A 23,911-nucleotide genomic window follows, 5' to 3' on the forward strand; every position below is an offset into this window, starting at 1 on the left:
CCTGATAAGGTGTGTGTGGGAGAGTGATTTCAGAAAAGTGTTGTTGTGTTGTTAGGAAAGCATTTAGTGAAGGTATGACTAGAGTTGCAAAGGGAGGGTGTATTACTGGACATTTTCTAAGTTTACAAGTAAGCTACCAGAATTGTATTTAATCTATCACAATACATTTTGTGTTCCTTTTGGGTACTTCAGTTTATGCCAGGTGTCTGTAATTATCTCTGTCCCTCTGTGTGGATTTATCACATGTCAAACATATAACATAATTAAATAAGATGATTCTAAAATAAAAATAGAATGACAAAGATTTAAAGCTTTATCCTAAATATAAACCATCGACTTTGTGAATACCATTGGTGTTTAAGCAGGAAATATATATATATATATTTTTACACACTTGTATTTATTTTACTATGTCAATATGTATTTGTTGTCAATGTTTTGGCATCAAACTGGTGACAGTTGTGGAAAACTTCAATAGTTGCAAGAGTTGCAGAGTTAGTTGAAAATAATGCCATTGTTGATTAGATGCTTTTTTGGGCAATTAATTAAGCTCTTTTCTCTTGAACCATATTGTTTTATATACTACAAACTCATAGACAATACGAACAGAGATTTAAAATTGTATACTAAATATGCATTTAAAAAAAAAGTTATTAAAGTATAATTTACCAAAGTTACGATAGATTGCCATTTATTTTCTGTTAATTACCTAAATTACTGAAGATTCCCGTAACTTTGGTAAATTACCGGTAGCTTTTCAAGTCTAGGTATGACTGGAGATGTGAAGAGGGGATTGGAGGTTGGATGTAAAGAGACTAGGTCAACAAGGCAACTGTCCAATAGGGGTAAAGGGGGTCGACCCCAGGAAGGGGCTGAAAAGGATGGAGCTTCTGCTGCAGAATGGACAGGAAAGAAACATGTTCAGGATGTACAATGTCTTATTGAAAATGACCACTGTTTGGCAAATATCCATCAGTGGAAGAACTCTTGTAATTCGATCTCAGGTCCTGTTTCAAGAACTTTATTTTAATAACAATGACATGCACAGTATGGTTAGCTTTGTGCTTTGCTTATGCAGATAAATGAAACTGAAACAAAATGTATGTTTGAGAGAGAGAGAAATGCCTATGTTTTTTCATTGTGAACATTTGTTTTTAGTTCTGTATCTATTCATGATAGATCATTTAATTAGTCATTATACACATGAATGACTGACATTCCGTGTCACCAGAGTTCCTGCAATTGTTAGTCTTTACAGTTTAAAACCCCTAGGAAATCCTGATTTAAATTAGTCTCCAAAATGATGTCAGAGTATACAATAAAAGCAATACAACTATGGTGATAGCTTTAAGGCTGGCATATTCTGCCTTGTTTAAACAACGCCTCAACCCCCTCAGTACCTATGGACCCCTTGAGTCACCAGTACAGATGTAGGATTTTAATTTGATCCCTCTTTTGTTGCTGAGAATTGTCCTGCACGGCAGAAAATGAAACTTGTAGTGTATTTTCTTTTAAAGTTTGTCATTTCCACTTTGAAATGTCAGACTTGATTTGCTCTAACAAAAAATGCACTGTATCAACCTCATACAAAAAATGATAATCCACATAATGATTCAGGATTATTTTCCTGCTGTAGCAAACTGGCTCAAATGAAGATCCTACATCTGTAGATATACTACTCCATTTTGTTCCTCCTCTTGAGCTGAGGGGAACCCAGCGAGAGACTAGCCCCTTTAATCTGATTTTAATAAAGGCCTCCTCTGATTAAGTATTGCTCCTCAGACTTTTCTGTGTCAATGAGTTTTACTTGGCATCCATCCACGTGGGCTTCTCTGCCTGCTGATCGTTCCCTCCTCTTTTAGGTTGGCGTTCTTTCATGCTTTCTTTTTCCTCCTCCCTTGTTCTTTGGTTCTCTGTGATGTTGGGGTTTTAAGTGACAGGGTATACTCGGAACAGGGCACCCTCATAACATTTAACAACATGGCCATGTTTGTTCCTGGAGGTTGACTCAAACGGCGGTGACTGTGAGGGGAGCTAAAGAACAGGGATGAATAATACCTTGAGTTTGTGCCTGAATTGTGAACTAGGTCGCTCTGACACATGTCACAATGGGACTTTGAGCGAGCAGTCATGTAGAAAAAATGAACTACGGGTAATTGTCCCCAACAAACAGAACCTGCCCGAGATAATTGAGAGCCCCCTGAAGGAATGCACGCTTCCGAGAGGAGTGAATCTGCTGCCTGCAGCCTCTGACTTTTTACAGTTTGGCCCTGGCTAGTGAAACAATGAGTCACATTTGGAAAATACCAATTCCATGATAGCAAAAAAAGACAGAGTGAGAGGGGGAAGGTGGAGAAGGAGGAGCGAGAGAAGGGGGAGGGAGGTAGGGAGTGAGAGATGGGTATTAAGTGAGCGAGAGTAGGGCGAGAGGGAGGTAGAGCGACCGAGAGAGAAAAGAAAAGCAGGGAGTGAAAAGAGCAGGGCAAGTTGAGGAAAAACAGCCTCAGTGCTGTTTATTTGTACGTAAATTTGCGAGTAGGGACTGTGTCTCTGATTTCCTCCCCCATCCTCTCCTCCTCTCGCAGGCTTCACGGGCGTGGTCTGTGACCCCCTTGACCCCGAGCAGTGTGTGTCTGTGTGAGAGACAGAGAGCAAGAGAGAAAGAGGGAGAGCGACAGAGAGAGAATGTGTGTGTGTGATGACAAAGTAGAGGGGGAGACTGTTCCCAGCTGCACAGAGGGGGGAGTGTACATTTTCCCTCCACAAGCCTTCGGTTTTGAAAGAAAAGCCACCAACTGAAAGAATGAGGGCTTTGTGTGTGTGTGTGTGTGTGTGTGTGTGTGTGTGTGTGTGTGTGTGTGTGTGTGTGTGTGTGTGTGTGTGTGTGTGTGTGTGTGTGTGTGTGTGTGTGTGTGTGTGTGTGTGTGTGTGTGTGTGTGTGTGTGTGTGTGTGTGTGTGTGTGTGTGTGTGTGTGTGCGTGTGTGCGTGCGTGTGTGTGTGTGAGAGGGAGAGTGAGAGAACGAGGCAAAGGGAGTGCAAGTTGGGAGAGGGGAAAGGCAAGAGGAAAAGAGGGGAGAAAGACAGGGAGGAGGGAGGAGAGACGGACATACAGACTGATGGAGGGAGGGAGTGGGAGAGAGCCCACATGGTGTTGTGTAGCTGCTTGTCTACCAGTGTCTGGGTGGAAGTACTGATGTAGGATCTTAATTTGATCACTCTTTTGTTGCTGAGAATTTCCCTGCATCTTAGGAAATGCAAACTTGTAGTGTATTCAAGGTTTTGAAAGGCTTCTAAAGTTTGTCATTTCCACTTTAAAATGTCAGACTTGATTTTCCGTAGCTAAACATGTATCAACCCTTACAAAAAAATGTAATCCACATAATAATTCACATTTGCTGTTGCTGCAGGATTATTTTCCTGCTGTAGCAAACTAGCTCAAATTAAGATCCTGCATCTGTATTTGTGGTCGGGCCCATGTTTAAAGTACTTGCTGTACTTCAATTTGTTTCTCTCCGTGCTCTGTCTTGGAGAGATTGCCAATCTAAAGAACACTTTCTACATCTATCCAAAATATGCTTAATCTGACAGCAAAGGAACACATTGTGAATGTTTTTGTCATTGTGTTCCCTTTCAGAAGTATTACCCATTTATTCTGACAGAACATTTCACAATCAAATAAAACAGACTTCTGAGTGATCTATCCTCCATTTGATGTGTAATTTCAATGAATCAATCGACTGGTTCTCACTGTTTCAAAATGCCATAGGTTTTAAATGTTGTAATGTAATGCCTTAATTAGGAATTCAAATTGTAGCCCACAAAAATCTTAATAGAGTCCTAACTTCCAACTTTCGCAGAAATCTCCCATTGACATCAATGTATAATTTGTTACAGAATTATTATTGGACAGTTGCGTGATACGGTATACCATTTTACAAGTCCAGAGTATTGTAAGGCTCTGTATCTATTTTCTTAGTCAACCTTGTGTTCTGTTTCTTTGTGTTCTTGAACGTAGCCCTGTCTTTCATTTTTTCATTTAATTTCACCTGTGTTAGTTACTCACCTGGTCTCACCAGCTCCTTATTTGGTTCAGTTCATTCTGCTTGTGCCTTTGTGAGGTATTGTTCATTTTGACTTTACTAAGCCTTTTCCTAGCTCGTTTGTGAGAACCAGTTATAGCCTTCAGTCCTAGTTTTGTTTCACCTGCCTGTTTGCCTACCTGTGCATGACCATTGCCTGCCTGTGACCACGATTCCTGAAAACATCTGCTGCGATCTGCGCGTGAATCTACACCTTTTTCTCCCTGAGTATTCATTACAAGTATATATCAGGTGTTACAGCGTTGGGCCATTAACTGAAAGGCCAATAGTTTGAATCCCTGAGCTGACAAGGTGACAAACCTGTCAACGTGCCCTTGAGCAAGGCACTTAACCCTAATTGCTCCAGGGTCGGCATTGATAATGGCTGACCCTGGCCATGACCCCACTCTCCGAGGGTGTCTCAGGGGGATATGCAAAAAACACATTTACAGTTCACACATGCTTATAATACACATTTGTACATGTGGACAAATATTATCACCCACCAAATTATTTATTTTATCACTATGTTCTGATACTATCATGTTCAGATTTGTGTATATCATCACATTCCTCGTCATACATTACACAGTGCCAGAGCTACACAATCAATGCATTTGTGTATAGTTATTCTAACGATGTCCAAAATCAGGAATTCAGCTTCACTGCATTTCCTGGACTCCTCCTGCCTTTGATCACAGTGCAGTGGTCGGCTGCCAGGTGGAGTGGACGTACTGTATAAGCTCCTCAGCCAGAATGTGCCGTAACAGCTCCACTGATTGGATACTGAAAGCCGACACACTCATGGCTGAGGTTTTATGCTGTAAGTGAGTAATCAGTGGTGCTCTTTAATGCATTCAAACGATCAAATAAGGGTACTTCATCCGTATCCTTTGTGCATTACACAAACAGTGAACATCTAAAGATGATCTGTTTATGAAAGTGCCTGCATGTCATGCTATTATTATACCAGCTAAATACTCAGCTGTTCATTTTTACACCTCAACCACAATGAGCTGCCAGAAATGGGTAAACCCATTTCCCCGGGAAAACAGTGGTAGACAGGCACCACCATTCCTTGCCTGTTGCTGCAGTGCGCTAGTACCTTAGGTGTTTTACAGTACAAGGTTAATGTGAGTGCAGCAGGGAGACCCAGAGGGACCGGTGCTGTCCAGAGAGGTCTATCTGTTGACTGGTGTTGTCTAAGTAGGCAATCCCTGGGTCTGGGTCCCGGTCTGGGCTGTGAACATGCTGTGTGTCTGAGTGGATCCTGTCGAGGGGCCAGCTCTCCTCTCCTCCCCTGGTGCTCCGCTCTGCTGGGAATGAGTGGGAGTCTTGGCAAGAGGACAGTACAGAACCTCCCCCCTTCTCTGTCTCTCCCTCTTTCTCTCCCTCTCTTAAACTGTGTTTGTCTCTCTCTGTGTCCCCCTCCCCTCTCTCTCTCTGGACCCCCCCCCCTCTCTATCTCTCTCCTCTCCTCTTGGCTGAGTTCTTTTGTCAAGCTCCTCCCAGCAATAGTGGAGAGAGAGAGACAGGGGGAGCAGGGAATACCTGTGGAATCACTAAGCTTCTCAATGGCTGCCCTGGTGCCCTTGTGCCCTGGATCACACCTCGAGGCCCATTGTGAGGTAATGAAGGAGTGAAGTGGCTCTAGTTTAACAGGAAGGTTAATGTGGAGGGAGAAAGGGCTTTCCATTACATTGGACTGCAGCACATGAAGCTGGACTGCGTAGCTTAATGGTGTTTCTTTATTCTTTTTTTCATAAAATAAAACTCTAATGATGTTATTTTCACTTTTTTTATGACTTTTGTTTTGCCATTTAACATTTGCAAATGTTTATTTTCATCTATGTAAAGCACTTGGAGCACCCTTAATGCCCTGTGCTCCCAAAAGCATAACCATTTTGCAAATTGGCTTATACTCCCCTATCATATTGGTGACCTCACCGCAGAGTTACATGGTCAGGGAGTTAGAGGGCTAACCCTTAGGGAGACATCCCAACCATACAGCAGGCCCAATCTGATGACATTTGTACTGAAGCAAATACAAAACAAACAAAACACCAGCAATACACTTCATATTTACCAGCATTTACATATTATACTTAAATCTCACTCAATGTCTCTAGCCTTTCTGGCGAGGGTGATCAGGCCTCATCAGAAAGTAAGGTCAGAGGTCATTCAACACCATTAAGTTAGTGTTCTTTCCATTTTTCTTTCCCTGTACTCCAGACTCATTATTTGAAGACATTTCATATATTTCAATCATTCTGTGTACCAGGTTTACATTGGGTTTCTCAATGTATTCATTATCAGGAGAACTCACCTGTGCAACCACAATTTGGACAATAGATACTTCAGAAAATGTCATTTGTGTGCCCTTTACGGTGCATCCATTCTTTTTTTCAATTTAAAGTTTTATTAAGTTTTCTTGTTTTTCAATCAACCAACAAAACACATTCCACATTCACAGATGTGACAGGCTTTAAAAAAAGAAAAAGTAAAAAAATAATAATACATTTGAAAAAATAAAAATACAATTAAAATGAATGATAAAGTCAAATAAAGGCATTTATTTTTTTTAATCTATTTATTTTCCTTGGTGCATATATATACATACATACATACATACATACATACATACATACGTACATACATACACACACACACACACATACGCACACGTACTCAAAAACTAAATTAAAATAAAAACCCACAAAAAAACATAGAACACTTGCAGCAGCACTATCAAGGTTCTTATCAGCTATTTCAAGCATTCGCTGAGACGACGGGCCAACAATTCGTTTTTAGGTTTTACAGTACCTTACACAACATGTATCTGTGCATTTCCCTAGTCACCCTGTTCACTCTGTCCAGTTTGAAATATAGTTGAATAGTGGAGACCAGAGTCTATCAAACTTGGGCTGTCTCTTGTGGAGGTCATAAGTGAGCTTTTCAAGAGGAAGAAAGTCAACAATCTGGTCAATCCACATTTTAAATGTAGGAGGGGTATTAGAGGCCCACAATAGAAGAATACATTTCTTATCAAAGTATGTAATAGTCATAAGCTAATTTTCTCTGTCAGGATCAAGAACAAAGTCCTGCTGGGCATTAAGAAGATAGATACACGGGGTCATATCAAACTGTACCTCTAGTATTTTCTGTGCAGCTGTATGTACAGATCTCTCTACAGCTCCAAAATACATGCATATAGGTTCCACTTTCAGAGGTACATCTTTTACAGTTAGGAGACATATCTGTTTTCATTCTATGGAGTCTCAAAGGAGTATAATAAAATTTGTACAAAAATTTGTAATTAGATTCTTTCATTTTTACACTGGTAGAGGAGCAGTATACCCTGTCGCAAACCTCCGCCCATAACTCATCACTGATAGTCAGACCAAGGTCCTTTTCCCAGATTATTTTCAAAGGAGTAAAGGAGGAGCTTCCTTTCTCAGAAAGGAGTCTATAGATGTAAGATATTTTGCCTTTAATGGATTGTGCTGTGACAAGAAGGGTGTCAACTTCATTCAACTGAGTTCTAAACCTCCTCTTGGAGGTAAATGAGGAAATTACATGTCTAATTTGAAGATATTTTAAAAAATGGGATCTTGTTACATCGAATTCACTGCAGAGCTCTTGAAAGGATTTCAGTGTAGTGGTTTTCTGATGAAATAGGCCTGAAAAGGTCCTGATTCCTAGAGTATGCCAAAGATTAAAGTTGGCATCCCTCAGGGCTTTTGGCAAGTCTGGGTTGCCTACTATAGGCGAGTGAGAACATATTTGGGAGGAAATGCCCAGGTATTTCTTACAGTCCCTCCACGCTAGTAGGGTGCTGTAAATCACAAAGGTTTAGGCTATGTTGCCCACTTCACTAAAGTTATTAATGAATATAATTGAGCTTAAGGGCAATGAACCACAGGATTGGGTTTCTATCTGAATCCACGTTGACTCTTGTCTGTTTGTGATCCATGTTAGCATGTTACGGATTTGGGCAGACCAGTGGTACAATTGAAGGGAGGGAAGGGCAAGACCACCCTTAGATTCAGGTTTCGATAGAGTGGAAAACTTGATCCTAGGTTTTTTATTGCCCAATATAAATTTGGTGATGCTTTGGTTAGTTGTTTTGAAGAAGGAAACTGGGAGATAGCATGGGAGCATCTGAAATAAGTAGTTCAGTCTAGGGAGGACGTTCATACGGATTACATTAATTCTTCCTACTAAGCTAATTGGGAGGGAGATCCAGGTTTGGAGATCGTTCTTGATTCGATCCAGGAGTGGAAGATAATTTTCCTTAAAAAGGCTATTCAGATCTGGTGTTATGAAGATCTATTGAAACCCCTGTGTTTTCCATTGGAAAGGACAAAGTGTCTTCATAGAGCTGGTGAGTGTAATATTGAGAGGGCAGACAGTGGATTTGTTAAAATTGATCTTATAACCTGAAAACTTGCCATACTGAGCAATTGTGTCTAAAATGAGAGGGAGTGATTTCTCAGGGTTGGATATGTAGAGCAAGACATCATCCGCGTAAAGCGAAATCTTGTGCTGCAGGCCGCCTGCAGAAACACCCATAATACTTGAATTGCTCCTTATCAGCTCTGCCAGAGGCTCCGCCCCCAACAGGTAGAGGGAATCTGTCATGGACTGAGTTCAGTCCATTAGTAGTCACCATGGCATTTGGATGAGAGTATAGTGATTTGATCCATTTAATAAAATTTGGGCCCATATTGAACTTTTCTAAGACTGAAAACAGAAAGCTCCACTCCATCCTGTCAAACGCCTTCTCAACATCCAGTGAAGCCTAGCAGGACCGGGGTCTTCTGTGCGTTTACTTGATCAATAATATCAAAAAGACGGCGAATGTTATCAGAAGAGTATCTGTCTCTAATAAATCCAGTTTGGTCCGCTTTTATTATTTTGGGAAGAAGAGTGTTTAGTCTTTTGGCGAGCAATTTGGTAATTATTTTATAGTCGAAATCCAACAAGCTTATGGGCCGGAAGGACGAGCAGGATAGGGGGTCCTTGTCCTTTTTTAGCAACACTGTAATGCGAGCTGTGTGCATTGAGTATGGGAGAACTCCGTTTTTGTAAAAATCCTCCAGCATTGGCATGAAGATAGGGCTGAGCTGGGGCCAAAAAGCTTTGTAGAACTCTCTGGGGAATCCATCTGGGCCTGGGGACTTATTAGGTGGCATGGAGGTAATTGCCTCCAGGATCTCCTCAGGAGTGAAGGGGGAGTTGAGATCTTCTTGGTTGGTCTCTGATAGTTTAGGTAGCGAGATTCACTCTAGGAAAGAGTGGAGTTCTGCCTCCGTGTGTTTTCTCTCAGAGATATATAGTTTGCAGTAAAAATCATGAAAAGTTAAATTGATCTTTTTTTGGGTCATATGTGACCTCGTCCTCTGCTGTTCGGATAGCCATGATTGTACGCTCTGACTGCTCCTTTTTTAATTGGTAAGCAAGCAATCTACTGGGCCTATTGCTATACTCATGGTATTTCTGTTTAGTAAAGAAAACATTTTTTTTATCTCCCGAGTGTAGTCCAAATTCAGTTTGGCTTTGGCTGCTTTAAGTTGACTCCAGGAGGTGCTGTCTAGGGATTGTTTATGTATTTTTTCACAGCATTCCAGCTTCCTCTCAAGATCTAACCTGTGTGCTTCCATTGCTTTTTTCTTAGAGGAAGCATATGCAAATAGATGACCTCTTAGTGTGGCTTTAGCAGCGTCCCACATTGTGGCTGGAGAAACAGGAGAATCTTTATTGTCTTGTGTGTTGTTGTCTATCCATGTAGTTACCAATGTATGGAATGCTTCGTTTGATAGCATGGAGGTGTTGAATTTCCAGCTCTTTGACCTCAGGATGTTTTTGCAGAGGTCAAAGCGGAGGTGGACAAAGGCGTGATCTGAAAGTGCTATGGGTCCGATTGTACAAGTGGCTGAATTTATGAAACTCTTTGGGATAAAAATGTAATCTATACGGGAGTAGGTGTTATGGACATTAGAGTAGTATGTATAGTCCAAAGATGAGCTATTAGTCTCTCTCCAGATATCTATCAGTCCCATCTCTTTAGTAAGAGAGTTCAACATCTTTGCAGATCTAGGATTTGTGGTGGGGACTTGAGATGATTTGTCTAGGGTTGGGTTAAGGGTACAATTAAAATCTCCGGCCACCACGCCAAAGGAGACACAATGCTCATTGAACAGGGTTATCATTTTTGACATGAAGGCAGGAGTATCTGTGTTAGGGGCGTATATGTTTAATATAGTAATTGGTTGACCATATAGTGACCCAGTTATCAAAATAAATCTCCCCTCCGGATCAGATATGTTTTTGTCAATTATGAATGGAACATTTTTATGGATAAGTATGGCTGTGCCTCTACTGTTTGATTTGAAAGATGAGAAATACACCTGTCCCACCCAAGCTCTGCGGAGTTTGGCATGTTCAGCATCACAGAGGTGTGTCTCTTGTAATAGCGCGATGTCTGCTTTTTCCTTTTTTAGAGCACATAGTATCTTTTTTCGTTTTATTGCATGACCTAGACCATGGCAGTTCCATGTCAATAGATTTAAGGTACTAGTCATCGTCATCGAACAGTAATCGAACTTTAGTGCAAGTCATCTCTGGGTAAAAGTGGATAGTAGTTACAGCTGTGTTCACATAAAAGGAAAATAAATGGTGTACATAAAATAATAATCTCTGAACACCCCAGCCGAGCTCCCAAACAACTCTACACATCCCGTTGGATCTATTACCCCCCGCTCAGTCTCAATTCTGTGTTCCGAATAAAACAAAAACCGGGAACAGTTAGCAACGCACAACGTCTCCCTCTCCCCACCAAAGAAATGCCTCATCCTCTCCACCCCGCATTGAGTAAATAACACAGTTGCCCTCGTCCAGACCACAGTAAAAGAGGGGAGAAAAATCAAATCAATAGCCCAGTCTACATATACCTCCCCCAAGGGACATAGGGAACCCCAAGTAATAATATCAACAACAACAAAAAAAACAGGGAAATAAAAGTAGGCTGAAACATTAGTAGGCCTAGGTTAGGCTATACAGCCCATCCCTCTCAGTTAAAGGAAAATAAATATCAATTGGACGGCTATAATGACATTTAGGGGGTGGGTCTCTGGATATTGGCTATATGTCGTCTTACCTCCTTTAGTAATGGCATTAATCGCATTTAGTCATTGGTCTGTTTCTCATTGGCCAGGATTGTTTTTCAAAAAACGTTTTGCCTCTTCGGGAGTTTTGAAGTGTCGCAAGGCTCCTTGGTGAAGAATCCTGAGCTCGTTTGGGTATTTGAATCCCCTGAAGATGCCTCGGTCAATGGAGTATTTCTTCACTTCGTCAAATTCTCGGTGCTTTCGGCATATTCCAGCTGACAGGTCCTGGTGGAAAGCGAGTTTGGCGTTTCCCACTGTGATGGTGTTGTTTTTCGCCGCCTGTAGGACTCGTTCCTTGTCGGTGAATCTCAGGAAACGTATGGTGATTGGGCGAGGTGGTTGTCTGGCTGCTGGTGGGGGCCTCAGTGCTCGGTGAGCTCTCTCGAGTTCTATGGGCCTGTCGGTGGACATGTGGAGCCACTCGGGAAGTTTGTCTTGCAGGTAGCGGATCAGTGGCATGTTTCCCTCTTCTTTTTCGCCCAGATTGAATAGAACACAATTATTCCTTCGCCCCCTGTTTTCCAGGTCCTCTGTTTTCTCTTCCAGATGCTCAATTTTCTTTTTAGCATATGCTATTGTTTCCATCTGTCAATAAGTTTTCCATGGATAGGATTCACCCCTCTGCCTCGTCCAGGCGCCCCGCGTTTATGGTTATCTTGTTGTTGATGTCAGGCAAAGCGTTTTCCAGGATTGTCACCTTGCCCCCTATCGCACTGAGCTGAGAGTTAATGGCATCTAATTTAGTGTTTAGTTCTGTACATTGGGATCTCAACTCAGAAAGGATGTCTTCGACAGAGTGCGAGGTTGGCATTCATTGTGCCTCGTGGGGGAGCGGGTTCTCTTGCTCCTGGCTAATGGCGCTAGTTTTTTCTGAAGCTAGCTTCTTCTTGGAGGCTTTTTCCGTCGCTAATACTCGAGTCCAGGTAAAAATGTCACCTGTAGTGTCGCCTTTTGTAGCCGCTATGACTTTTTCTTACTAAAGCTAAATGAGTTTGAACTTGGAGTGGAGGTAAGATTAGGAATTGGAAACTACTTGTGCGGAGCTCTTAGTTCATGCGGCCATCTCGTCCAAGGGTCACGTGATCCCCCCGGTGCATCCTTTCTAACTTCTGAAGAACCCACACAATAAATCAGACAATGTATTAACAGCACTAACAAATATTCATAATAGGTGGGTTGTGTATGTGTGCTGGCTTGTGTGGTAAAATGTAGGGTAAAAACAAACAAATGGCCAGGCCTTACTTAATTGGGAGCTCCCTTTACGGCTAGATCTGGGTACATTTATACTTAAAATAGCTACAGAATTTCACTAACTGCTCTCCCCAGGCAACAGCCACGGGAAACATTTCAAAGGGAGAGATAGGGACACCCTATCCTCTCCTAAAAGAGAAAATAAACATTTAGTTAGTTTTCACTTTGCCAAATCTTAATCACTAACAAAAAGGTTTTAGTTACAGATAAAAAAAACATGATGAATTCTGTTCACAGGGAGGCCACAGTCCTCCCTCCACTCTTTAATCGTTTGTGTTTTAATCCATCCCAACGTTTCCTGTATATACTGTCACCAATCTCTGTTGGATATTCACTATTTGCTTCACACTCATCGAAACAGATCTACTCATTAACAACATTTAAAAAATATAGTACTTCTCTATAACCTATCATACTAGTACACAAGCATCACAATTTATCCATACGCACACACACACACTCTATGGCCTCAAGGCCACTGAGGCTTTCACCCACTCGGGATTTACACTCCGCAGAGAACACCCTGTTTGGGAGTTACATTTCTGGGATTTACACTCCGAAAGACCACCCTGTTCGGGACTTACCCTTCTGGGATTTACCCTCCGCAGAACCACCCTGTTCAGGACTTACCATTTCGGGATTTACCCTCCGCAGTGACGCCCCTTTTCGGGACTTACCCTAAATCTACAACCGGTCGTAACACAATGGGACTACTGAATAAACTCAGGCTTTCTAGATCCGTATCCTATCATTTTTTATTCAGCTTATGACTCTCATCTCCCCAATATGTCAGAATGAATGGTAACAGGTGTAGGAACTGTGCCTACCTTGTTTTTGGTGCCAGCTCCTGCTCCTGCTCCACTGATTCGGACTCTCTAGTTCGACTGTAAATCGTGGTGAATCCTGCCGACAATGCCAACTGTTTTATATATATATATATATATATATATATATATATATATGTATATATATATATATATATATATATATATATATATATATATATATATATATATATATATATTACATATATTAATAACCTTCTAATAGGTGGGCTAAGCTCCTTATAAAAGCATGAGCCGGCGCACACCCAGAGAAAAATATTTAGTGTAGAGGTGCTTACTAACGGCGAATAAACTAAGATATTAAAACAAAGAGAGTCGCACACCCCAAAAGTATAAACCCAGTAATTTATTGGGTAAAACACCAATGTTTCTGCATTTAAATTTATTTTATTTTATTTTATTTGACCTTTATTTAATCAGGTAGGCCAGTTGAGAACAAGTCCTCATTTGCAACTGCAACCTGGCCGAGATAAAGCAAAGCAGTGCGACAAAAACAAGAGTTACACATAAACAAACGTACAGTCAATAACACAAAAAAAAGAAAAATAGAAAAATCTACGTACAGTGTGTGCAAATGTAGAAGAGTAGGGAGGTAAAGGCAATAAATAGGCCCTAGAGTTGAGTATAATTACAATTTAGCATTAATACTGGAGTGATAGATATAGAGCATATAGGTCGCAGTGGTGGGTAGTATATGGGGCTTTGGTGATAAAACGGATGGCACTGTGATAGACTACGTCCAGTTTGCTGAGTAGAGTGTTGGGGGCTATTTTGTAAATGACATTGCCGAAGTTAAGGATCGGTATGATAGTCAGTTTTACAAGGGTATGTTTGGCGGCATGAGTGAAGGAGGCTTTGTTGCAAAATAGGAAGCCGATTCTAGATTTAATTTTGGATTGAAGATGCTTAATGTTAGTCTGGAAGGAGAGTTTACAGTCTAACCAGACATCTAGCTATTTGTAGTTGTCCACATATTCTAAGTCAGAACCGTCCAAAGTAGTGATGCTAGTCGGGCGGGAGGGTGCAGGAAGCAGTCGGTTGAAGAGCATAGTTTTACTACCATTTAAAAGCAGTTGGAGACTACGGAAGGAGTGTTGTATGGCGTTGAAGCTCATTTGGAGGTTTGTTAGCAAAGTGTCCAAAGAGGGGCCAGATGTATACAGAGTGTCGTCTGCGTAGAGGTGGATCAGAGAATCACCAGCAGCAAGAGTGACATCATTGATATATACAGAGAAAAGAGTCGGTCCGAGAATTGAACCCTGTGGCACCCCATAGAGACTGCCAAGGTCCGGACAACAGGCCCTCCGATTTGATACACTGAACTCTATCTGAGAAGTAGTTGGTGAACCAGGCGAAGCAGTCATTTGAGAAGCCAAGGCTATTGAGTCTGCCGATAAGAATGCGGTGATTGACAGAGTCGAAAGCCTTGGCCAGGTCGATGAAGACGGCTGCACAGTACTGTCTTTCATCAATGGTGGTTATGATATTGTTTAGGACCTTGAGCGTGGCTGAGGAGAATCCATGACCAGCTCAGAAACCAGATTGCATAGTGGAGAAGGTACGGTGGGATTTGAAATGGTCGGTGATCTGTTTATTAACTTGGCATTCAAAGATTTTAGAAAGGCAGGGCAGGATGCATATAGGTCTATAACAGTTTGGGTCTAGAGTGTCTCCCCCTTTGAAGAGGGGGATGACCGCGGCACCTTTCCAGTCTTTGGGGATCTCAGACGATACGAAAGAGAGGTTGAATGGGCTAGTAATAGGGGTTGAAACATTTTCGGCGGATAATTTTAGAAAGAGCGGGTCCAGATTGGCTAGCCCAGCTGATTTGTAGGGATCCAGATTTTGCAGTTCTTTCAGAACAACAGCTATCTGGATTTGGGTGAGGGTGGGTGGGGGGTTGGACAAGTTGCTGCAGGGGGTGCTGAGATGTTGGCCGGGGTAGGGGTGGCCAGGTGGAAAGCATGGCCAGCCGTGGAAAAATGCTTATTGAAATTATAGATTATTGTAGATTCATCGGTGGTGACAGTGTTTCCTATCCTCAGTGCAGTGGGCAGCTGGGAGGAGGTGCTCTTATTCTCCATGGATTTTACAGTGTCCCAAAACTTTTTGGAATTAGTGCTACAGGAAGTCCTTCTTCAGGGTGTTCATGGCTCCTTACACATCTAGACAACCAATACATCTCTGTTGCTAGGCAGGAATTGAATTGGTTCCTCTCACTGGTGTAGTTTACAGACCTGCCTGTTACTAAAAGCTTTGTGGGCATGGAAGTGTATGTGTTAGATAGGACTGTAGTATGAGAGTCATTGTGGTGGGCCTCTCTGACCCCCCCCTCCTAGAGATTTCTTCTCACTTCCTCTGTTGATTTGACCTCGAGACACATTCCTCGCTCCTCCCTAGTTCCGCAGCCGGTCTGCCTTATCAGACACGAACAACTGCCCTTCACCTCCCTCCTTAGAAACAGAATAGGAACTTTCTACTCTCAGTAACTTTCCATATTCCTAGTTCCCATCTACCCTTCATTGACCCCAAACATATACTTTGTTTAAACATGTAAAGTAATTCATGAGTTCTAGTATGGTAACATGAATAAGTACACTACAAGCTAGAATCTAACACCATACTTATGAATATTCATCCTTTTTGGGATTTACATAGTTACACAGATGTAATATTTACATAGCGTTAATGTTGCATGTGGACACAAAACCTGTGGCTTTGCCCACCACTCTTGGGATGTAGACATGAAGCCATTGCATTATGAACATAGCCAATTTTTATAATCGGAGGTAGAATGAGTTTACCGTGTGGCCTTTGATAATGACTGCGGTATTACTGCGGTCCTCGTGGAGAATCAGGTCTGTGCATGTCCATTAGTTCCTAACCTGTGTGTCTGGAACGTCAAGATGAGTGGATGTTGAAGAAAGCATCACTTCACTCTGCAAAACAACGATGGATATGAAGAGTCTGACTAAGGCTGAAGCTGTGACATGGTCAAGATGGTATTCAACACAAAAGAAGCCCACTGTACTTTCCCACTTCACATGTAGTCCCTCCAAAGTGCATGAGCCAAATGTTAAACATAATATTTGAAGGTATAAATACTACAATTCCTGCAGTTTTTTTCTTCCCTGTTGGACTCAGGCCTGTTGGGAAGGAGCATCTTCTCAGAGCGAACAGCCTACGAGGCCAAAGTCACACCTTTAAAAAAAATTGGATTGTAATCCTGGCCTGAGCAGGCATCATCAGGTGTGTGTGTATATGTGTATGTGTATGTGTATGTTTGTGTGTGTGTGTGTGTGTGTGTGTGTGTGTGTGTGTGTGTGTGTGTGTGTGTGTGTGTGTGTGTGTGTATGTGTATGTGTATGTGTATGTGTATGTGTGTGTGTGTGTGTGTGTGTGTGTGTGAAATTAATGTCATGGCTTAAATGAGTTAGAACACAGAGCGCATTAGATCCAGAGCAGGTTGTAAGGTGTGCTACTCTAAAAACTCCTTGACTTGTTATTTCATGTCAATGGCATAATGGGACTTTGATTGAGTGCCATTGACTTTCCACATCCTCTTTACGTTGCTTGTGTGTGTTTGGCCACACATATGGCTTGTCACAGAAGGCTGTATATGATTTAGGGCTGACCCCATTTAGTCGACTGGTCAATTGTTTGGTCGAAATGATGTTGGTCGACCAATATTTTTTTAGTCGAGCAGTGGCAAATATATAAAAAAATGTTTATGGCACACGAGACACCTGTCTGATTCACACCTGTCTGATTCACACCTGTCTGATTCACACCTGTCTGAGTGGACTAATCCATTGTGGAGGCCGCCGGATGCCACACCAGTATCATCAGTAGTACATTTACCGTTAATTACCATCATTTCGAATCTACATTGTTTTTTTGGTTCTGGTCATTTCTGTTAATGCGTTCAATATATTATTATTACAGTCTTACCGTTGTTATTGTAGTAGTGGACACGTTGTTTGGGTTTATTTCATTCCATTTACCAGTTGTCAATGTATTCATTGTCTTTTGTTTGGAGCGCTCCTGTCAATCTTGAGTAAGGACACACACCTGATTACGCATAAAAGTAAGCCTAGGCTACCTGGCCTGCATGCAAATGTAGGCTTATAAATGTGCCCATTTGGAGATCTGATACTCTTTCTAATTGTCTTAACTCACCATCACTGTGGAGCTTTTCAATGTCATTTTTTTCTTCGCCTCAAACGGCAAGTTAACAAAGTCTGTTTTTACATCCATTGAGAATGACAATAGTTCCTCAACGTGGCCTATTTGAATAATCTTTCCTGCTCTCTCCCTTTCGATAACCACTGTGTGAAAGGAGAAAAAAATATCATGCTCTGATCCTGTGGAAACGTCATAAAAAGGCCTACCTGATTACTTCTTATCCCTTGCGCAAATAGCCTATAGCTGTGTCTGTCTGTCCGGAGCTCACTGGTGCGGGAAACTCTGGAGGGCCCAGAATATTTTATATGTTGTTGCAAGCTTGGGGCCGGACCAAGTTAATAGTTAATACAATGTTTGAAGTTCCTTGCAGACAGCCCATGCGTAGCCAATGTGATGTATAGGATATTTATTTTTATCAGGATATTTTCTACCTGCAAGCTCCAACATTTTTATTTGTTGGCTTTTTGTAGGCTATTTTTACATATTGGCAATGTCAATAGAAGTTACTTTTAGATTTGTATAATTTTCACATAACCATGTGACATTGATTTTGAGATATGAAAACTTTATTATGAATTAAATTGTTCCACAAAAATGTGCATATGAAAATCATCAGTAGATGACGACTCAGCACATAGATCAGTAGAAATGGTAAGATAACTTGGCACTCCAAATGTAAAAGGTTGCCTGTTACCAGCAACTTCAGGAGCGTAACGGCAGAATCTGTAAAAGCCTCTTTAGTAATTTGTGTGTCTTCATTTTGAATCGCAGTGCTTAAAGCATCCGACAACCTTAGTAGCCTGCATATAATTGACTTTATTCAAACGTAGGGTGTGTCCACATATGGAAAAATACACGTTTTAAAATGGCTCTTCTCTCCTTTTATTATAATTGTAACGATCTGGGCGTAGTGGGGCGCGGAGTCAGGCGCAGGAGGCAGAAAGTTCAGGATAGCGTTTATTACGCACAGGGAAAAAATAGTGCTCGCCAAGAATACCGGGCGCACAAATAACAAATGCCCAACACAACACGTACTGCCACACAGAAACACAGTGGGGAAAAATAGTTAAGCCCGCACAAAGAGCCGGCGGGCCTAACGGCTTAAATAGCCCAACCAATCAACCTCAACAAGGAACAGGTGAAACTAAACAGACAAAACAAACAGAAAAGGGAAAAGGGATCGGTGGCAAGCTAGTAGGCCGGTGACGACGACCGCCGAGCGCCACCCGAACACGGAGAGGAGCCACCTTCGGTAGGAGTCGTGACAATAATTACATAAGAAGAATCTAGAAATATATATATCTGGATCAGGGATTCCCAAAATGGGTCCCCGGGACCCCAAAGGGCACATGTGGTTTTTGCCGTCGCACTACACAGCTGATTCAAATAATCGACTAATCGTCAAGCTTTGATAATTTGAATCAGCTGTTTAGTGTTAGGGAAAAAACAAAACGTGCCCCCCTTGGGGTCCTGAGTTTAGGAAACCCTGGTCTAGATCTATCACAGTTTAATGTCCCTCGTCAGTCCAAACAGGCATTTATGTTGCATTGATTTATTTACTGTAAATGGCGAGATTTACACTCGACACCCAGGTCTAAAGGAAATTGGGTCACTCTGGGGTGTGTGTGTGTGTGTCTGTTTTGTCATCTGCGCTGAGCTGGGACAGAGAAGATAAGTGACTGTCAAATGATGTAACCGTGTTGGATAACTCTGTTGGCTTTCGTCTTTTCTGGATTGGCAGGGTTGGCTGGGGTCCTAGGTCCATAGTGGCTCTGAGAGAGAGAGAGAGCGAGCGAGAGAGAGAGAGAGAGAGAGAGAGAGAGAGAGAGAGAGAATCACAATCCCTCTCACACTCCCCCCCTCTCGTCCACTCTCTCTCTCTGTATAGTTGCTCTCTTTTACTGTCTCTGTTCTGCCCTAATATTCCCACTCTCTTTTCCTCCATCCCTCGCTCCCTCCCTCTGAGTTCCCCCTCCTCTCTTTCTCTCTGACAGACACACAGGAGTCAGGCTGGCCTGCTGTATTAACTGTTTACATTAGTGTTTAATCCTTCCATCCCTCTGCTGTTTGTTTAATGCGGTCAGACCTAACTAGATCAGCTAGTTGGTAAGATTACACAGCTCTAAGACTGGCCTCAATGTGGCTGTAATATAGTACTGCATATTAAATATACATTTTATATATTTGCATTTAAGAACAAATTCTTATTTGCAATGACGGCCTACCCCGGCCAAACCCGGATGACGCCTGGCCAATTGTGCGCCACCCTATGGGACGTCCAATCACGGCCGGATGTGATACAGCCTGGAATCAAACCAGGGACTGTAGTGACGCCTCTTGCACTGAGATGCAGTGCCTTAGACCGCTGCGCCACTCGAGAGCCCCAACATGGTGTAAATCAGATTGTATCGGAGAGGATCAAATTTGACAAATGTTGAATGAGTTTAGTGTAGGGTTGTTAATGTTCAGAATCAATGACAAGCTTGAAAAATTGCATAATTATTGGAATGAAGGAATTATTATATATTTTTATGATAACAATTCAAATATGTGCTGGGTTTGACCTGCGGTAGGTTTATGTTGCTTTAAAATAATAAGCAGAACAAACCATTAAAGCTTCTTGGTAAAATGAAACTGAAAGACTATCAAACATACACTGTAGTCATGTAGAATCCCAGTGAGTGTAGTCCCGCCCTGTACTGTATAAATCTTCTATGTTGTTCTCAATTATACCCTTATGCTCCTGGTTTCATATATGATCTGTGTCTTTTCTGTAGTTATTGTGTAATGATTCTCTCATCGTGTGTGCGTGTGCGCGTGTGTGTGTGTGTGTGTGTGTGTGTGTGTGTGTGTGTGTGTGCGTAATGGATCCCTACTTTCACATGGAGTGTTCAGCTTGTCTGAGGGAGCGAGGGAGTGCTTTCTTTTTCTGCTGTAGGAGAATGATCATGGCAGCGTGGATGGTGATATGAATAAAACAACATTAGCTCTTGTTAGGGGGACTCCATAGATCTCCCAGTCAGAGGTGAAGAGACCGGGCCCCTGGGGACCTCTCAGCTAGCCTTACCACACAGCAGCCTGGTAAAATGTGTGTGTGTGTGTGTGTGTGTGTGTGTGTGTGTCTGAGAGAGAGGTGATGTGGAAGACCTATTGCTTTGTATGTGTTGTATTTTTCCTCTTGCCTGGTAGGCTTTACATGGCCGCTTTGTAGCCTAGCACTTCCTTCACGCGGCTTGTTTGGTAAGGAATCTGATCCGAGACACATTTCTCAGTAGGAGATAAAAGAGATCAACACTAAACGAAACACGGTAGAACAAGGCTAATTCTAGAAGGCAAGGCTAGGTACCATATTTGAGTTAAAAGACTGTGATTTAAAAGCAGACTCAGGCCTGTTGTGTTGACATGGCCTGGATGGGAGCCAGACTCCCCCTTCAACCCCAGCACTGACCCCTGTTCAGGAGGGCAGAGCCAGGGGTTGTGTGTAATGTGACTACCCCTGATCCAGAGTGGTGCCGTGTGGCTCTGAGTAGTGGGTGGAGAGTTAGGAGAGAACAGACCCCCTCCACTTCTCCTCTCCTCTCTACACCGCCTCACTGACACACAACTATGTGAGAGCTCTGGCTCGCTCCCCTAATTGACTCCAGATTTCTCCCTCTTTTCCCTCCTTTTCCTCTACCTCCCTCTCCTCCTCGTCCTTCTCCTCCATTATATTGGGTCTTTGTGCCTGTGTGTGTGTGTGTGTTCGGGATGTTTGGCTGGGGCACCCACACTATCTGTCTGTAGGCTTCAAAGACAGGGTGAGTAGGGAGAGAGAGAGGCAGAGAAAGACAGAATATAACAAAGAACAAAGAACAAAAACATATACATGATCAAATACAAATCTTAGAATCAACAATTAAAGACTACCAGAACCCACTGGATTCTCCAATCACATTGAATGAACTACAGGACAAAATACAAAACCTCCACCCCAAAAATACCTGTGGTGTTGATGATATCCTCAATGAAATTATAAAATATACAGACAAATTCCAATTTGCTATACTTAAACTCTTTAACATCATCCTTAGCTCCTTAGCTCTTAGCTCATCTTCCCCAATATTTGGAACCAAGGACTGATCACCCCAATCCACAAAAGTGGAGACAAATTTGACCCCAATAACTACTGTGGGATATGCGTCAACAGCAACCTTGGGAAAATCCTCTGCATTATCATTAACAGCAGACACATACATTTCCTCAGTGAAAAAAATGTACTGAGCAAATGTCAAATTGGCTTTTTACCAAATTACCGTAGGACAGGTCATGTAATCACCTACACACCCTATTTAACAAACAATCAAACCAAAACAAAGGCAAAGTCTTCTCATGCTTTGTTGATTTAAACATGTTGGACTCAATTTGGCATGAGGGTCTGCTATACAAATTGATTGAAAGTGACATTATAAAATCCATGTACACAAACAACAAGTGTGCGGTTAACAAGTGTGCAGGCAAAAAACACACACATTTCTTCCCACAGGGCCATGGGGTGAAACAGGGATGCAGCTTAAGCCCCACCCTGTTCAACATAAACTCAGCAAAAAAAAGAAACGTCCTCTCACTGTCAACTGCGTTTATTTTCAGCAAACTTAACATGTGTAAATATTTGTAGGAACATAACAAGATTCAACAACTGAGACATAAACTGAACAAGTTCCACAGATATGTGACTATCAGAAAAGGAATAATGTGTCCCTGAAAAAAGGGGGGGGGGTCAAAATCAAAAGTAACAGTCAGTATCTGGTGTGGCCCCCAGCTGCATTAAGTACTGCAGTGCATCTCCTCTTCATGACCAAATTTGCCAGTTCTTGCTGTGAGATGTTACCCCACTCTTCCACCAAGGCACTTGCTAGTTCCCGGACATTTCTGGGGGGGAATGGCCCTAGCCCTCACCCTCCGATCCAACAGGTCCCAGACGTGCTCAATGGGATTGAGATCCGGGCTCTTCGCTGGCCATGACAGAACACTGACATTCATGTCTTGCAGGAAATCACTCACAGAACGAGCAGAATGGCTGGTGGCATTGTCATGCTGGAGGGCCATGTCAGGATGAGCCTGCCGAAAGGGTGCCACATGAGGGAGGAGGATGTCTTCCCTGTAATGCACAGCGTTGAGATTGCCTGCAATGACAACAAGCTTAGACCGATGATGCTGTGACACACCGCCCCAGACCATGACGGACCCTCTACCTTCAAATCAATCCCGCTCCAGAGTACAGGCCTCAGTGTAACACTCATTCCTTTGATGATAAACGCGAATCCAACCATCACCCCTGGTGAGACAAAACCGTGACTCGTCAGTGAAGAGCACTTTTGCCAGTCCTGTCTGGTCCAGCGACGGTGGGTTTGTGCCCATAGGCGACATTGTTGCCGGTGATGTCTGGTGAGGACCTGGCTTACAACAGACCTACAAGCCCTGGGTCCATCCTCTCTCAGCCTATTTCAGAAAGTCTGAGCACTGATATAGGGATTGTGCATTCCTGGTGTGACTCGGGCAGTTGTTGTCCTGTACCGTTGTCCTGCAGTCCTGTACCTTTCCCGCAGGTGTGATGTTTGGATGTACTGATCCTGTGCAGGTGTTGTTACACATGTGTCACACCCTGACCTTAGAGAGCCGTTTTATTTCTCTATTTGGTGAGGTCAGGGTGTGATGTGGGCTGGGCATTCTATGTTTTGTGTTTCTTTGTGTTTGGCCGAGTGTGGTTCCCAATCAGAGGCAGCTGTCTATAGTTGTCTCTGGTTGCCTTTTTCCCCACCTATGTTGTGGGATCTTGTTTTTGTACATCTCTGTGTAGCCTACCGAACGTTACGTTCCTTTTCCTTTTGTTGTTTTTAGGTGTTCATTTTTAATAAAGACAAAATGTACGCCTACCACGCTGCACCTTGGTCCGATCATTTCGACGAGCGTAACAACATGGTCTGCCTCTGCGAGGATGATCAGCTGTCCGTCCTGTCTCCCTGTAGCGCTGTCTTAGGTGTCTCACAGTACGGACATTGCAATTTATTGCCCTGGCCACACCTGCAGTACTCATGCCTCCTTGCAGCATGCATAAGGCACGTTCACGCAGATGAGCAGGGACCCTGGGCATCTTTCTTTTGGTGTTTTTCAGAGAGAAAGGCCTCTCTCAATAGAAAGGCCTCTTTAGTGTCCTCAGTTTTCATAACTATGACCTTAATTGCCTACCGTCTGTAAGCTGTTAGTGTCTTAACGACCGTTCCACAGATGCATGTTCATTCATTGTTTATGGTTCATTGAACAAGCAGGGAAACAGTGTTTAAACCCTTTACAATGATGATTTGTGAAGTTATTTGGATTTTTACTAATTATCTTTGAAAGACA

The 23,911-nt window shown here is 42.5% G+C and overlaps 1 protein-coding gene across 5 annotated transcripts in view; it reads left to right on the forward strand.

The window, feature by feature from the left end:
• LOC112230985 (mediator of RNA polymerase II transcription subunit 13-like) overlaps positions 1–23,911 on the forward strand; it is a 118,353-nt gene that overhangs the window by 28,266 nt on the left and 66,176 nt on the right. The window lies entirely within an intron of this gene.

This window comes from Oncorhynchus tshawytscha, linkage group LG33 (assembly GCF_018296145.1).
Source record: "Oncorhynchus tshawytscha isolate Ot180627B linkage group LG33, Otsh_v2.0, whole genome shotgun sequence".
In the NCBI taxonomy this organism is placed as follows: domain Eukaryota; kingdom Metazoa; phylum Chordata; class Actinopteri; order Salmoniformes; family Salmonidae; genus Oncorhynchus; species Oncorhynchus tshawytscha.